The sequence below is a fragment of the Cavia porcellus genome, unplaced genomic scaffold (genome assembly GCF_034190915.1).
Source record: "Cavia porcellus strain 051 isolate PalLab524CR breed Dunkin Hartley unplaced genomic scaffold, mCavPor4.1 scaffold_1, whole genome shotgun sequence".
Taxonomy (NCBI): domain Eukaryota; kingdom Metazoa; phylum Chordata; class Mammalia; order Rodentia; family Caviidae; genus Cavia; species Cavia porcellus.
The window spans coordinates 132,822,077-132,839,226 of NW_026947484.1; the positions used below are offsets into that span (position 1 = coordinate 132,822,077).

General features: G+C 36.3%; 1 protein-coding gene and 1 pseudogene across 1 annotated transcript in view; one reads left to right on the forward strand and one right to left on the reverse strand.

The window, feature by feature from the left end:
• The window catches only part of LOC134477579 (calcyclin-binding protein-like), a 30,270-nt pseudogene extending 13,668 nt beyond the window's left edge, over positions 1-16,602 (forward strand).
• Positions 1-17,150, reverse strand: part of St7l (suppression of tumorigenicity 7 like) — a 152,131-nt gene that overhangs the window by 17,473 nt on the left and 117,508 nt on the right. The gene's annotated exons all lie outside the window — the stretch shown is intronic.

A 17,150-nucleotide genomic window follows, 5' to 3' on the forward strand; every position in this document is an offset into this window, starting at 1 on the left:
AATTGCCTTCCAAAACTCCCCACTCCCCCAGAGCTGATCCATGGAGCATCAAGTAGTAAGGAAAGCAAAAGCCACACAGTTGAATTATTCAAAGAATAACATAGGAGACTAAAATAAAAAGATGAGTTATGTTGTCATCAGGCTCACGAAGATGAAACTAGTCATGGAGGCCTTAAGCAAAAGGATCAGGCCATTCACAGACTGTGGGAAGACAAACAAAGATTTAACAGGAAGCAAGCCTTCCCTGCAAACCAGCACCTTGCGCAGGTCGCTGCCAGCAGGGGGACTGTCAGACCCAAGCCTTTCCCTGTGAGTCAGCACCATTTAGACTGGGGGGTGAGGGGGAGACGGGACACAAGGCCTCACCAAGAGGCAAGCCCTCCCTGTGAACCAGCGCCATGCACGGGTCTGCCACCCGTGGGGCATAGCCAGACCCCAGCCCCTTCTGGCACATGGGCTGGCAAACAAGAAGAGCCACCACCACCACCCCAAGCAACTGGCTGATACAGAGAAACGCAGGCTGCAATGACAGCTAGTGAAGTGAAATGCAGTTTTATGCTTGTAGTGTTTTGTGTTTCATTGACCTTGTACATCTAGGGCCAGTGGTCTGATCATCTGTTCAGAGAATAGCAGTATGCGGTGTGACAGCTAGCAGGGATCTCCTTCTGACAGTGGTAGCCATTGTTGATTCCCTATTGTCTTGTGCTGAAGTCCTGTATGATTTTCAATGTTTTGTTGGATTGTGTTTTGTTTTGTTTAATTTTGTTATATCCGAAGGCATGAACAGCTGTTTCAAAGACAGCAAGATATATTTTGGTAGCCATTTTGGATTCACTATTGTCTTGTTTTGAACTACTTTGTTGCATGCATTAGTTTCTTTTTATTGATTCTATTCTTTTTTGTTCTTTTTGACTCTTACTATGTCTGACAGTATCTGCAGCTATTTTGAAGACAACAAGAAAGCATGTTGATTCTGTATTATTTGAAGTTCTGTATTACTTATACTGGTTTGTTTTGATTGGTTTTGTTCTGTTTTATTTTCCTTGGTTTTATCTTCTTTAAAATAAAATAAAAATTTTAAAAAGGATCAGGTAACTCACAGAAGACATTAGTAAAAATATAGTGGAACTAAAACTCAAAACAAGCAACAAAACATAAATGACCACATTAGCAACAAAATGTTTCAAACAGAAATTGAGGAGATTGAAAGTCATACTGAAAGTATGAGAAGTAGAAGCAAAAATGTGAGGACAGAATATCAGAATTAGAAAAGAGGACTGTAGACAGGCATGGTGGGGCATACCTGCAATCCCAGTACTCAGTAGGTTGAGCCAGAGGATTACTGTGAGTCTGAGGCCACCCTGAACTACATAGTGAGATCCTGCCTTTAAAACAAATGTTTTCAAAGACCAATTACTCAAAGATATTTTAAAAGCAAGACAGACTTCCAGGTGGATGGTAGAGTGGTAAATAGCAAAAATCAACTTCTACAAGATTCAGAATCCAGACACTGGAAAATAGCAATTTGAGGAAAGAAGGAAGGAGGTAGATCCCTGGAACATGGGAAGGATCTGAAGCAAAAAAATGGAACCCACAGAGAAAGTAAAGAGACAGACCACAATGCAGAAAAAGACAGGGAGCATTTGGCACTTTCTCCCAGCTCCCACCTCTCAGCATGAGAGGGTAAGATGAAATCTGCTGAGACAAAGTGAAGGCAGGTGACTCCAGAGATTTCCAGGGAGAAACGCACCAGTGCGATGGAGCAGTGGATGCTGTGCACTACAACAGCTGGAGAGCAACCTCCAGTCCAAGCAACTGTCATGTCCCCTGGAGAGGACAACTGAACCTCGAACTCAAAGTAACCATGGGTTGGCTTCATTTCAAGATAGCTAATGTTGAAAGCCCACACTGACTGGGTAAATAACCACAGAAATCATCCTGGCTTAGGAACTTAAGTCAGACCAGCAAAAGACACCCAGAGTGCTGTAGGCTGGACGACTTAGGCCCCAACCCTAAACCAGAAGCTAGGATCAGCCTGAAAATCTGTGGAGTTAGCACCCTAACTTGATTCTATTGCAGGCTTGCTGGGATTATACAGCACCCTCCACTAATCCAACTGTAGGCTTGCTGGGATCATGCTATATGGATCTGGGTTCTGTCTGCCTCCTTTATCTACCAGTGACAGCAGAGACACACCTTGAATTAGACATTATCACAAAATAATAGACACCAAAAGAGAAGCACTAGCTTGAAATCACAGAGACAAAAATCTTTTTTCTTTCTTTCTTTCTTTCTTTTAATTTATTGTAGGGTTTTTGTATTTATTTTTCTTTGCTTGGTTTTTGTTTTTTCATAGATGTGAACTTTTTTCATTTTTTTGTTTTGCTTTATTCTTGTTTTTTTTTTCTTCTTCTTCTTTATTTCCTTCCTGTCTTCTTCACCAGTTTCCTGAGGTTGGAGTAATCTTTGTCCTTCAGACTTGCTTCTAGTTTCTTTTTCTTATTTTTATTCACTATATTTTTTCCCTTATCCCCTGAGGGTAAAATCATCCTATTAAGGGGATGTTTACTGCATAAATTTTTCTGATTTTAGATTTTTGTTATATAACTATAAAATCTTGTACCTATAGTTAAAGTCAACCAATTAGTAGTTATTGTAGTTTGTAACTTTGCAGTCTGTGTTTGAGATTATTGTTATTACTGATTATACTATTTTAGCCACAGATACAGAGTTGTTGTGATCAGTTGTTCTTCTTTGTATGCCAATACTAAGATTATCTGGGGGTCATAAATAATACCACAGCCCAGTTCCAGAGAACTGGCTGATAGGCTAAACGGACAACTTCCCATGCCTGATAAATCAAAGAGGCAGGGTCTTGGGACAGTCTCAAAATCCAGCTATACCTAGAAGACATCTCTGCAAAGTACTCATTTCCTAAAGAAGTCTCAATACTAGTTGTGGTGGATTGGTAACTGGCAGTCAGCTTGTAATACCAGCTGAACCAGTGCTGAGTGTGGATGCCCACCTGAGGATCATTGTCAACATAAAATGAAGAACCGGAGAAGAAGAAGCAGTGTTACTGGTTTCCATGCTGTTGTTGGGTCTCCTATTGCCACTGGTTCTCCTGGAGGAGACTGTTGAGTTTCTTTCCTGAAATGAACTTGGCTGTTCTCACCAATAGAAGAACCTGGGACCTTGTCACTGAGAATTGCTGTGGTTCACTTTGGGGGAGTTCTGGTCCTTGCTTTCAGTGTTGCTTCCTGACTCTAGTACAGAATCCTCAACCTACTCACACAGATCCTTCATCCCACTCTCACAGACTTTTTAGCTTCCACCACTGATCTTTGGCCCTTCTCAATGTATATGAGTGAGACAGACTTGCATGAGATATTGTTGTGGGTTCTAGGGCCACAATCAGATTCATGGACAGCATTTGTCATGGGCTCTAGGTCTTCAACTGGACTCATGCAGGATGTTGCCATAAGGTCCATGCCCTAAGCTGGATTCTATAGGGTCTTTAGTTTGTGGACAGATTTCCTGCACTTTTCATGTTTAACTCTTTGGGTGATAATTATAAAATAATACTACAAATTTTGTGTACTGTATTAATTGTCTTTTCCTTGCAATCCCTGAATACAACACTAGTAATAAAGTTACCTTCCTTGATAAGCATTAACACAAAAAACAAATTTTAAAAACATAAGATGAGTAAACATGGAAGGAAGATGTAACCCCAGACCTCCAGCTTACCCAAGGCAAATATAGGGTACACTGAGGTGGAAGAAATCAAAAGCCACACAGTTGAACTGTTTGAAATGGTAGCAGAAGAAATAACAGGCCAGATGAATAGGTCTCTAGAAAAAAATCAGAAATAATTACACAGATAACTGAAAAAATGATTATCATAATGGAGGTCATGTTTAGTGAATCTAGAGTAGATACAGATTTTTTTAAAAAATAGAGGAGCTTAGAAAAGTGATGGAAATCATGAATGCCCAACAAAGGAAAGAACTAGATTACATAATAGAGATTCAAACAGATGTCCAATAGATTAAAAATTCATTGAAATATTGCAGGACCCACCAAAGTGAACATAAAAATCTAGAAAACAGCTTTGTGGTTAGTGGTTATCAAATGAACTTCTTAAAATATCAAAGGACCATGAAAAATCAGTTCAACAGCTGCTAGATGATACAAAGAAGAGTAACATAAGATTAACCAGAATAAATGAAAGATCAGAAGATAGTACAAAGAATCTAAAAAACCTGTTCACAGAAGTAATAGTACAAAACTTGTCAAGCATGAAAAAAAAAAACCAACTTGACATCACAGAAGTAATAGTGGAAAACTTCCCAGGCATAGAAAAAGAACTTGACATACAGATAAGTAAGGCATATAAAACTCCAATTAGTCATGGTCAGAAAAAAACTACACCAAGGGATATAATAATCAAGATCCCAGAAATTCAACACAAGAATAGAATATTAAAAGCCATTAGAAAAAAGAAACAAATAACCTATAAAAGAAAACCCAAACATAGAAGACTTCTCAAGATGAGTCCTTAGATCAAGGAGTGCTGGGAAAGAAATATTTCAAACTCTAAAAGAAAACAACCTTCAACCCAGATTAATGTGCCCTATAAAGTTGTTTTCAAAATGTAGAAATAAGATACTTCAGGGCTGGGGATTTAGCTCAGCGGCATAAGCGCCTGCCTTGCAAGCAGGCAGTCATGAGTTCAATTCCCAGTACCAATAAAAAGGAAAAAGACAAAAAAAAAAAAAAGCTAAATTCTACAAGAACTTTAGAGAACATCTAATGCCACTACTCTTCAAACTAATGAAAGGGAATCAATACCTTCAAACTTATTCCTGCAAATAAGCATTACCCCAACACCAAAACGAGAGAAGAATCCAACACCAAACAGAACTACAGGTAAATCTCCTTAATGAACATACATGCAAAAATCCTCAGTAAAACACTGGCAAACAGAATACAGCAAATCATTAAGAAGATTATATACCATGACCAAGTAGGATTCATCACAGGGAAGCAGGGTTGGTTCAACATACACAAAGCAATAAATGTAGTGTATCACCTTAACAGAATCAAGGACAAAAGCTATGAAATCATCTCAATAGACACAGAAGAGACATTCAAGAAAATCCAACACCATTCATGATTGTGAATTGGAATAGATGAACAGAAACAGAACAGAACAGAAAATTGGAATAAATGGTCTTTATCTCTATGTGATAAAGCGAACTATTACAAACCAATAGCCAATATCTTTCTAGATGGTCAAAACCTGAAAGCCTTTACTCTAAAATCAGGAGCAAAGCTGGGCATGGTGGCTGTAACCCCAGCACTCAGGAAGTTGAGACAGGAGGATCACTGTGACTTTGAGACCAGCCTGGGCTATTACAAAGTGAGCTCAAGGCCATCTAGAACTATAAAGTGAGATCTTTTCTCAAAAAGACAAGAAAATCAAATCAAATCAAGAACAAGACAAAAATGACCATCATCATTTCAGTAGAATATACTTCTGGAAACATTAGCCAGAGAAATTAGACAAGAGATAGAAATAAAAAGAATAAGGATCTAAAAAGAAAGTTAAATTATCATCACTTATGAATGACATGATAGTCTACATAGAAGACCCCCAAAATTCCACCGAAGACTTCTGGATTTAGTAACAAAATTCATTAGCAGGGCAGGATTCAAAATCAACACTTGAATATCAATAACATTCCAGCACACAAATAAGAAATTCATTGAGAAAAAGCACTTTTCAGATAGCTTCAAGAAAATGAAATACTTAAGAATAAATGTAACAAAGAAAATGAAATACTTTACAATGACAGCTATAGTATTCTGAAAAAGGAGACTGAAGAGGATATCAGAAAATGGAAAGATTGCCAAGTGTGGTGGCATAAACTTGTAATCCCAGCACTTAGGAGATTGAGATAGGAGGATTGCCATGAGTTCAAGGCCAGCCAGGGCTACACAGTGAGTTTAAAACAGCCTGAATTACAAAGCAAGACCCTGTCTCAAAAAAAAGAAAATTGAAAAATACTCCCTGTTCTTGGACAGGTAGAACCAACACAGTGAAAATAGCCATAACTCCAAAACTGTAGTACAGATCTAATTCAATACCAATCAAAATGCCAGTAGCATATCTTACAGAATTAGAACAAACATTCCTAAAATTCATTTGGAATCAGAAGAGATCTGGAAGAGCAAAAGTAACTCAGAGCAACAAAGGCAAGGAAGGAGGGTATCACAGTTCCTCACTAAAATTATGGTACAAAGCTGCGGTGATAAAAAAACATTATGGTGCTGTTTAAAAAAAAAAAAAAAGACCTAAGGATCTGTGTAACAGATTACAAGAGGCCAAAACAACTCCAAACACATTTAGCTATGTTTTCTTTCACAAAAGGTTCAAACGCCTTCACTGGTAGAGAGATAGCTTGAATAAATATGATGCTGGGAACGCTGTCTTTCCAAAGGCCAGAGATTAAACCTAGACTCTTTTAAACCCATATCTCTCACCATTAAACTAAAATTGAAACGAATCAAAAATTTAAATATTAAAACAGAAACATTTAACATGCCTGAAGGTAGAATATGTAAAACTCTTGAAGATACAGATGTAGGCAAAGAGTTTGTGAAAAAAAACCCACATTGCACAGGAAATATGACAAAGAATCAACAACTAGGATCACATCATGTTAAGAAGCTTCTGCACAACAAAGGAAACCACCAACAGAGGAAAGAGAAAACCCACAAAATGAAAAAAAAAATTTACCAGCTATTCCTCAGACATACAACTAATATCTAGAATACAGACAGAATTCAAAAATTAACCCCCCAAATTTAAAAGATCCAATCCAAAAATGGACATCTGAAATGAACAGACACTTCTCAGATGAAGAAATACAAGCAGCAAATAAATCTATGAAAAAAATGTTCATTGTTACTGACCATTTGAGAAATGCAAATTAAAACAACATCTCTCTCGAGAAATAATGGTTTTTGTCAAGAAATCAAGCAATAACAGATGCTGGCAAAGCTGGGGAGAAAGAGGAGCCCTTCTTCACTGTTGGTGGGAGTATAAATTGGTACAACCAGTATGGAAATCAATATGTAGCTTCCTCAAAAAACTGAAATTAGCCAAGTAGTAATTCCAGCTTAGGAGGCTGAAGCAAAAAGATCTCGGTGAATCTGAGGCCAACCTAGACTGCGTAGGGAGACCCTGTTTTGAAAAACAAAAACAAGAACAATCCAAAAAAATTACACAAACACACATAAATTGAACAATACCCTCTATAACACACCAATGAGCCACAGAAAAAAATCAAGGGAAAAATTACAGCATTCCTAGAATCAAATAATAATGCCTGTACAACATACCAGAACCTACGGGACCCAATGGAAGCACTCCCAAGGAGGAAATTTATAGCTCTGAAGGCCCACATCAGAAAAACAGAATGAGCCCAGATTACAGCAAAATTAATGAAATTGGGACTAAAAATTACAAAGAACAAATTAATCAGTGAATAATTTAAGAATATCTACTTTTACCCTTTTTAATCAAACATCATGATGGAAGTACTAACCAGTGGGATAAAGCAAGAAAAACAAATAACAGGCACCCATATTGGAAAAAAAAAGAAGTAAAACTGTTTCTATTAGTAGGCATTGTAGTTATTTCAGTTGAAAAATTGATGGATTATATATTTTTAAAAGGCTACTAAAACTAATAAGTGAATTCAGCAAGATTTCAAAATGGAAAATCAATATATAAAAAACAAGGGTTTATGTTTTTATTTTGCAGTGTTCAGATTGAAGCTTGAGCTTTGTACTTGGCCAGGAAAACACTCTACCACTGAGGTACATCCCCAGACCACTTTTATTTCTTTATAAGAACAGATACAGAAATGAATAAGTAATATTACTTATTATATCATCAAATATGAAATTTAGGAAGAAAAAAGATGTGCAAGATTTGTACAATGGAGCTATAAAACACTGCTGGGACAAATGGAAGATCTAAACAGATTAAGAGATACTATATCTGGCCATTCACAGGCTTGTGAGGGCAGAGGACAAGACCTCACCAAGAGGCAAGCCATCCCTGTGAAACAGTGTCATGTGCTGTTCCACACCATCCATGGGTAGAAGGGGAATAGTCAAATCCCAGCCCCTTTCTGCAAGAAGAGCTAATCCCCTCCCCTCCCATAAGTGACCAGCTGATCCAGAGAAGTACAGGCTGTGATGATACCTATTGAAGTGAAATGCAGTTTGTTGCTTGGGATGTTTTAGTGTTTTACTGACCTTGCAGGTGTACAGCCAGTGTCTGATCAATTCAGAGGGTGCGGATATACAGTGTGGCACCCAAGGGTGGCCATTGTTAATTCCCTATTATCTTGTTTTGAAGTCCTGTATCATCTTCAATGTTTTGTTGGGTTGGGGTTTGTTTTGTTTTGTTTAATTCTGTTATATTTGATGGCAGGACAGCTATTTCAAAGGTAGCAAGATATATTATGGCAGCCATTTTGGATTTACTATTGTCTTGTTTCGAAGTTCTTTATTGCAATCATTGTTTTGTTTTTATTGTATCTATTCTGTTTTGTTCTGTTTGATTTCCACTATGTCTGAGGATATCTGCAGCTATTTTGAGGACAGCAAGGGGCATTATGGTAACTATTGTTGATTCCGTATTGAAGTCCTATGTCTCTTACACTGATTTATTTTGATTGGTTTTATTCTGTTTTATTTTCCTCGGTTTTATCCTCTTTAAAATAAAAGTAAAAAAATCTTTAAAATTTTTAAAAAGAGATACTGTGTCCAAGAAAATATTGCTTTAAAATATTTCTTCAAATAGATCCATATTGATCCAATGCAATCTCAATGAAAATAGCAGCATACTTGTATTTTTAAAAACTGTTACGTTAATTCTAAAATTTGCATAGAAATACAAAGGACCAAACATAACCAAACCTAATTTAAATAATAAAAACAATTGGAAATTGTTACTACCTGATATCAAGAGTTTTGACCAGCCTGACCACTTTAGCAAGAGCCTGTCTCAAAACAAAAACAAAAAATGGCTGGAGATTACTCTCATGATGGGTTTGAGAGAGGAAGGCAGGGAGAGGGAGGAGGATGAGAGGGAGAGAGGGAGTGAGGGGGAAAAGAGCAAAAAAGGAAAGGAGGAGGAAAAAAAGGAAAAGAAAGGGAAGGGAATAGAATGAAAGATAAACACATCGTTGAAACAAAAGAGAGTCTGAAAACAGACCTTCAAATATGTGATCAGTTGATTTTTGACAAAGATATAAAATAATGCAAGGGAGAAAGCAGTCTTTTCAATAAATGGTGCTAGTCTTTTCTCAGCAATTGCAAGAAATGTAAATTTTGGTGCATTCTTCATACTACACATGAAGATTAACGGATGATGTGTTGTAGATATAAATGTAAACCTTAGGAATTGGGATATGACAAATCAGTGGCAAAGCAAGTGCCTGGCATAGTAAGACCCTGAGTTTGATCCCAAATAGAACAGAAAAACATAAAGGAAGGAAGAAAGGCAGGAGGGGGGAGAAATGCACAGCTGCTCACGTTGGTGAGGCCCAGTCTCACAGGGAGCACCTGAGTCCGGCGGTTCCTGTCCTTGCATGCATCCCTGCAGCCTGTGCCTTCATTTGACCCCACTTGGCCATGGCTTTGGCTCTGGAGGAGATGCAGAATGATCTAGAAGAGGTAAAGGCATTACTGGAAAAGCCTGCTAGGAAGAGAGTATGTGATGCTCTGACAGCTGAAAAATCCAAGATTGAAACAGAAATAAAGACTAAGATGCAATAAAAAGCACAAAAGAAACCAGAACTTCTTGACAGTGAAAAACTAGCTGCTGTGGTTGCTCCTATCACAACAGGATACACAGTGGAAATCAGTTAATTGTGGATGGGATCAGTCAGATAAGTTCATGAAAAACGACACTACCTTAACTGGAATTCATTATGTTCCTGCCAAGAATGTGCAGGTGCAATGCACAGAGATGTCACTTGATCTTTTGGTAAAGAATCTAAATATGAAGAGTTACTCTATGATTGTGACAAATCTCTTAAAACCCCTCTCAGTGGAAAGAGGTTAAAAAAAAATCAAGACTGATATAGTTCTTATTTTGTGTAGAAAGAAAATGGAAAACACTTGGGGGTGCTTAACTCAGGTTGAGAAAGAGTGTAAAGAAAAGGAAAAGCCATCCTACAATTCTGAGACAGATCCTAGTGAGGGATTAATGAATGTTCTAAACAAAACTTATGAAGATGGAGATGAAGATATGAAACAAGCCATTAATAAATAAAGCCTGGGTGGAATCAAGAGAAAAGCAAGCCAAATGAGAGACACAGAATTTTGAGACTTTCAAGCCCTTTCAAGAACTATGATAGGGAAATACTGATATTTCCAATAAGGGTATGTTGGTGAGTTTGCACACAGAAATTTGACAGATAACCACAAAGCCTTCAAAGTAAAGGCAATGAATTCTCCATTTTTTATACTGGAGGATTTATTTAAATATGATGTGCATATTAAGTACTTCCTCAAAGGACTATTGGAAACCTGGTCATTTTGTTCATGAAAGCGTTACATGGCATTCTCATCACAATATTAAAAAGTAAGTCTTGCCTTATGAAAAGAATACATTATGTATACTTTTGTTCAGCTATGAGGTAGAAAACAAGTGTTTGGGGGCTGGGGGTTTAGCTCAGCGGCATAAGCGCCTGCCTTGAAAGCAGGCAGGCGTGAGTTCGATCCCCGGTACCGATAAGAAGGAAAAAGACAAAAAAAAAGAAAAGAAAAAGAAAACAAGTGTTTGCTTGCCTGTAAGTTACAGATGTCAGCTCCAACTAATGTAAGAATAAAACTAAATTTTTGTATAAAATTCAAATTTGTGCCTCAGATTTGCTGTTGAATGGATGATCCCCTATTGCCAGTTAGAGCAGTGCAAAAAGCAGGGATTACCATGAACTAATCCAATCACAAATGTTTTATCTAGATTTAAATATAGTTGTTTGTGAATCTAGAATTGAAGTTATAGTACCAGTTAGTAAGTTCTACCATGGATCAGACAGCTTCAAAACTAATAACCACAGAGTAAAAGTAATTAATTTGAAAATCCATCTATTCCTATGTCCAATAAAGTTGGATTTTTAGGTATTAAAAAAAGAAAAACATAAAACTATAAAAACTTCTACGAGATAACACTGGAAAAACTCTTTCCTTGCATTAGGCAGATTTCTTAACATAGCTAAACATTATCCATAAAGAATTGAGTTGATAAATTGGATCTGATCAAAGTTGAAAAACTCTGCTCTTCAAAAGGGGAAAGGAGCATTTATTTAAAAAGCTATCTTTCTTCCAGTGGACATGTTTGGCCTCTTTGCCAAAGATAAGGTGGCCAAATGTGTTTGTAGCTGTGTCTGTATCTTATCTGTTCCACCATCTCTCACGTCTGTTTTTTGGCCAGCACCCTTCTGATTTTATCATAGTAACTTTGTAGTATAATTTCAAGTCAGAGATTGTAGTGCCTACTGCCTTGCCTTTGTTGCCCAAGATTGCCTTTGATATCTAGGCCTCTTTTGGTTCCAGATGAATTTTAGAAATGTTGTCTCTAGTTCTGTAGGATGTGCTAATGGTATTTTGATCGAGATCACATTGATTCCGTATAACAATTTTGGAAGTATGCCCATTTTCACTATGTTGGCCCTTCCTATCCATGAGTAAAAGATACCTTTTCATTTTCTGATTTCCTCTTCAATCTCCTTTTTCAGAATATACACCCTTTACTTCCTTTGTTAAATTGATTCTGAAGTATTTCATTTTTCGGATGCTATTGTGAAGAGTGTGGTTTTCCTAATTTCTCTCTCAGTGAGTTTGTTGTTTGTGTACAGGAATGCTATTGATTTTTGAGTGCTAACTTTGAATTCAGTTATGCTAATGAATTTGGTTACTAAATCCAGAAGTCTGTTGAAGTCTGTCATCTGTAAATAATGATAATTTAACTTCTTACTTTCCTATCATTATTTGTTTTATTTCTATCTCTTGTCTAATTGTTCTGACAGTGTTACCAGAACTATATTGAATAGCAGTGGTGATAATGGACTTCCTTATCTTGTTCCTGATTTTAGAGTGAAAGCTTTCAGTTTTTGTCCATTTAGTATGATGTTGGCTATTGGTTTGTCATAGATGACTTTTATCAGATTGAGATAAAGACCATCTATTCTGATTTTCCTGTGAGCTTTTATCATGAATGAGTGTTGCACATTGCCAAAAGCTTTTTCTGTACCTATTGAAATAATCATGTGATTTTTGTCTTTGGCTCTACTGCTATGGTATATTACATTTATTGATTTGTATATGTTGAACTATTCCTGCACTTCTGAGTTGAATTCCACTTGGTCTAGACCCACGTCTATCACAATGTACAAAGTCAAAATGGACCAAAGATCTAAATATTAAAACAGAAACACTAAATGTTACAGTAGTAAGAGAAAGTAGGTAAAGATCTTGAAGACATCAGTATAAGTGGAGAGTTCATGAACAGAACCCAGACTGCATGAGAAATACTTCAAAGAATCAACAACTGGGATCTCATATTATTAAAAAGCTTTACACAGCAAAACAAATCACCAACCAAGTGAAAAGACAACTCACAGAATGGGAAAAAATTTTAGCCAATTGTCCCCCAGACAAAGGACTTCTATCTATATAGAACATATAAAGAGTTGAAAAAAATCAGACTCCTCAAATTCAAAGACCCAATCATAAAATGAGATGAATACACACTTCTCAGATAAAGAAATACAAATGGAAAATACAAATGAAAAATGTTCAGCATTACTGATCAAAAGATGCAAATTAAAACAACACTGAGATTCCATCTCCCTCCAGAAAGAATGACTATCATCAAGAAATCAACCAATACCAAATGTTGGAGGTGCTGTGGGGAAAAAGGAACTCTTCTCCACTACTAGTGGGAATATAGACTGGTACAGTCAGTCTGGAAATCAGTGTGGAAATTCCTTTAAAAAGTAGGATTAGAGGTTCTATACCCTCCAGCTATTCCCCTTCTGGGTGTTTTCTCAGAAGAATTAAAAACATCATACCACAGTGATATATGCACACTCATGTTTATAGCAGCACAATTTGTAATAGCTAAATCTTAGAAACAACCCTAATGCCCATCAACAAAGGAATGGATAAAAAAAGATGTGGTATTTTTATACAATGGATTACTCCTCAGCCATAAACAAGGATAAATTTGAGACTTTTATAGATAAATGGATGCAACTGAAGACCATTCTCATAAATGAAGTAAATCATTCTCACATGTGTAAACATCATATTATCTCCCTGGTATGAGAAATGAAAACAATAAATAATTTCTAAAATGTACAATGTGAAATGGGAAGAAATTGTTCAAAAGGAAAAAGAAAATAGGACGAGTGAAAGGGGAGGACAGTAGGGAAAAAGGGAAGAATGCAAGCCGGTTATACTATTAGTGTCTCTCAGGTCATTAAAAAGGAAGGTTTGAGGCCAGAGAATTAGCTCAGTGGCTTAAACGCCTACCTGGCAAGTATAGGTTGTGAATTTGATCCCTGGTACCAAAAAATAAAAATAAAAATAAAAAATAGGGGCTGGGATTTAGCTCAGCGGCATAAGCACCTGCCTTGCAAGCAGGCAGTCGCGAGTTCGATACCTGGTACCCATAAAAAAAAAAAAAGAAAAAGAAAAAGGAAGGTTTGTGCTATTATTGATTGGAGAAACTTATGCCCATTTCTTGTAGCCTGAGCAACTACTTTAAAGATAACAACATGTAATGTATTAATCGTTGTTATTCCCCCCCCAAAGAAAGTAATAAGCACTAAGGAGTAATAAAATCCAAGATGTGTAAATTTTGTTGTAAAAAAGAGAGGGAAAAAAAAAAAAAGAAAAGGAGCTCTAACGGATATAACAGCAAGTGTGTTTGGGGGTGTTAAATAGCTGACTTTATCAATGTTTTTGAAACATTGAACACAGCTGTTTGCAGTCTCCCTGTTTGAATGTCCACCTTGTGTTCTTTGATACTGTGATTTGAGGAACTATATTCAAGAAAATAGTGTGTAATCTACTAGCAGGTGATTTCTTACTGTTATGGTTTTTTGTTTTGTTTTGTTTTGTTTTGTTTTGTTTTGTAGTTCTGTATTGCGTGTACCCTTACGCCGCTTTGGTTTGTTTTGTGTTTTTCTCTTTTTCCTCTTAAATTAAAAAAAAAAAAAATCGTTGTTATTTTCTTATTGTTTTGTTCTATCTCTCCTCCAAAAAATAAAATAAAATAAATTTAAAAAGGGAAAAGGAAGAAAAACACAAGTTAGTTATACCATTAGTGTCTTTTATTTCATTGAAAAGAAAGGTTGTGCTAATATCAACTGGAGAATATTTTATGCCCATATACTCTAAGTAACTACTTTGAAGATGACAATATGTAATGTATTAACTATTATTATTCTCCTATTATTTTGTTAGGAAATTCTGTCTTACATTTTTTCAATAAAATAACAATATTTTTTAAAAAGACAGCCATTGACAGGCATGGTAGCACATATCTGTAATCCCATCACTTGGGGGGCTGAGGCAGGAAGACCATGGTGAGTTTGAGACCAGCCTGGGCTACATAGTGAGTTCAAGGACAGCCAAAACTATATCGTGAGACACTGTCTCAATAAATAAATAAATAAGCCATTAACTAGAAAAATATATGTTTACACACATATCTAATAAAAGACATATCCAGAATACATAAAGAATTCTTGCCAGAAGCAAGATTACATAGGCCAGAAACTTTAGTCTATATAAAAGAAAAGCATCAGAGAAGGAAATTGTGAAGATAAAATTAAAACTTTTATCTTTCTTATGGTTAACCTAAAAAAGTTTGTTCGAGATAATAATAGCAAAATGCATTTGACTATATATGCTTATGTATATTCATATACTTATGTACAAATGAATGAATGACAGCTACAATATAAGGGAGTAGAGGAAGGGGTACGATTATTTTATTATACAAGGTAGCGCAACATAATGTAATTTGAAAGTAGATTTAGATTGTAAATGCCTACTGAGATGATAAAAAAGTAAAGTAAGGTATAAATGTTATCCTACCACATAAAAATAGAATCACATGAAATGTTCAGTTAAAACTACAAAAGGTAGAGGAAAGAAGACATGAATAGAAACAAAGAACAAGAACAATAATAGCAGAAATGAATATAGTGCACAGGGATCTAATCTTATCAATAATCATATTTAATATCAATGGTCTAAATATATTAAAAAGAGATTGTAAGAGTAGCAAAAAAATTAAAACAGAAACAAATATATGTGTTGTGTGTAAGAAACTGATTTCTAAGAAACACCTGTCTTAGGTTGTGTTGCTATCATAGCATACTACAGGCTGAGTAACTTAAAAAGAACAGAAATTTATTTCTTACAATTTTTCAGGTTGGAAAGCTGAAGCTTAAGTCACTGACAGGTTTTTTGGACCTCTCACGGTCTACCATGAGGTCTCTGTTTCCAAGATACTGCCTTGAACGTGGCATCCTCTCTCCTCACATCACAGGAGGCTATCACAGAAGGGACAAAGGCAAAAGGACTCCAGCTTTATGACTAAGCACTTTCTAAAGACCCTACTTTTCAATACTGTCACACTGCCCATTAAATTTATTTTTTTATTTATTGTGGCACTGGAAATCAAACTCAGGACCTTGTACCTGTCAACAATGTAAATTGGTACAAGCCTTTCAAAGAGCATTTCGGTAATATGTATTAAAATTTAGACTACGCAAGTTCTGGACCTAGCAGTTTCATTTCCAGGGGAATACTGCTCCAAGATACATGTGTAATATTGATTGTAATGCGTGAATCTGGACATAACCCAAATAATCATCAGTAGAATAGTTACAGTGGTGCCTTGGTTCATGAACGTAATTTGTTCTATGATTCTGGAAAAAATGACCATGCTTGTATTTGTGTGGGAAAGATGGGCACAGTCTTATTTGTCATTCAACACAGTTTCCAAACAAAAACAAAATTTTACCAAATGCTTCTGTTTGTGAACCAAATTTTTTGCAAACAAAAGCATAAGTGAACCCAGGTACCACTGTGGTATTGGTAGTAAATTTTAATATATGCACATCTTAGAATATTATATGGCAGCTATAAAACAATAACCTAGGTGTGTTGTTGAGATGAAGATGCAAGTCACATATTACAGTGAAATCCCAGTTCTATCAGAAGAATTACATACACTTGGTGCCAGAAAGTGCATAATAATATCTAAGAGGAAACAGTTAATTGTGCTTAACTCTAAGAAGAGATATGAAGGATGGGCATGGGGGTAAAGTGGTGTAAAAAGGAGCTCTGATTTTTTCCTGTAAGCATATGTCTGAAGATTTTTTCTACATGAATATAATTTATAATTTTAAAAAAATGAAAAGGGGGAAATAAATCAACTAAAATGAAATATTCTAAGGGTTGAAGACAGAATGCATCTCTTTCTGACTTACAGAGAGGCAGTAGTGATGTACAATGATGTAAAATTCAGAGATTCTCTCTGGTCTTGGATAACAGGCTGAGGACTTGCTACGTTAGGAACTGCTGAAGGGTTAGTTTTCTTTTGTTTTTTGTTTTCGGTAGTGGTGATCAAACTCACAAGCTCACACTTATCAGGCAGATGCTTGTGCCACTGAGCTAAATCCCCAGCCCCCACTGAAGGTTTTTAATGAGAATGATAAAAGTAGACATTTGAGGAGAGAGTTGTACTGCAGGTTGACCAGGTCCAAGACAGAGGACTGTGACAGCACAGGTTTAATGATCTAAGGACTGGGTGAGAGTAAAGGTCTCAGAAATGGGAAAGCAGATGGGAGATGCTGAATTTACAGGACATGATCATAACAAAAGATGAGAGGCCAAAAAAAAGCCATAAAACATAATGCTGAAAATGACAGTGTTACCTGGATTCTTCAAGGGACTGAAGTTCTGAAAGCTGCTTGCCCAAGGTTGACTGATAACATTGGTCTTTCACTGACAGGACAGCAACTCCTATGGTTTCAGAG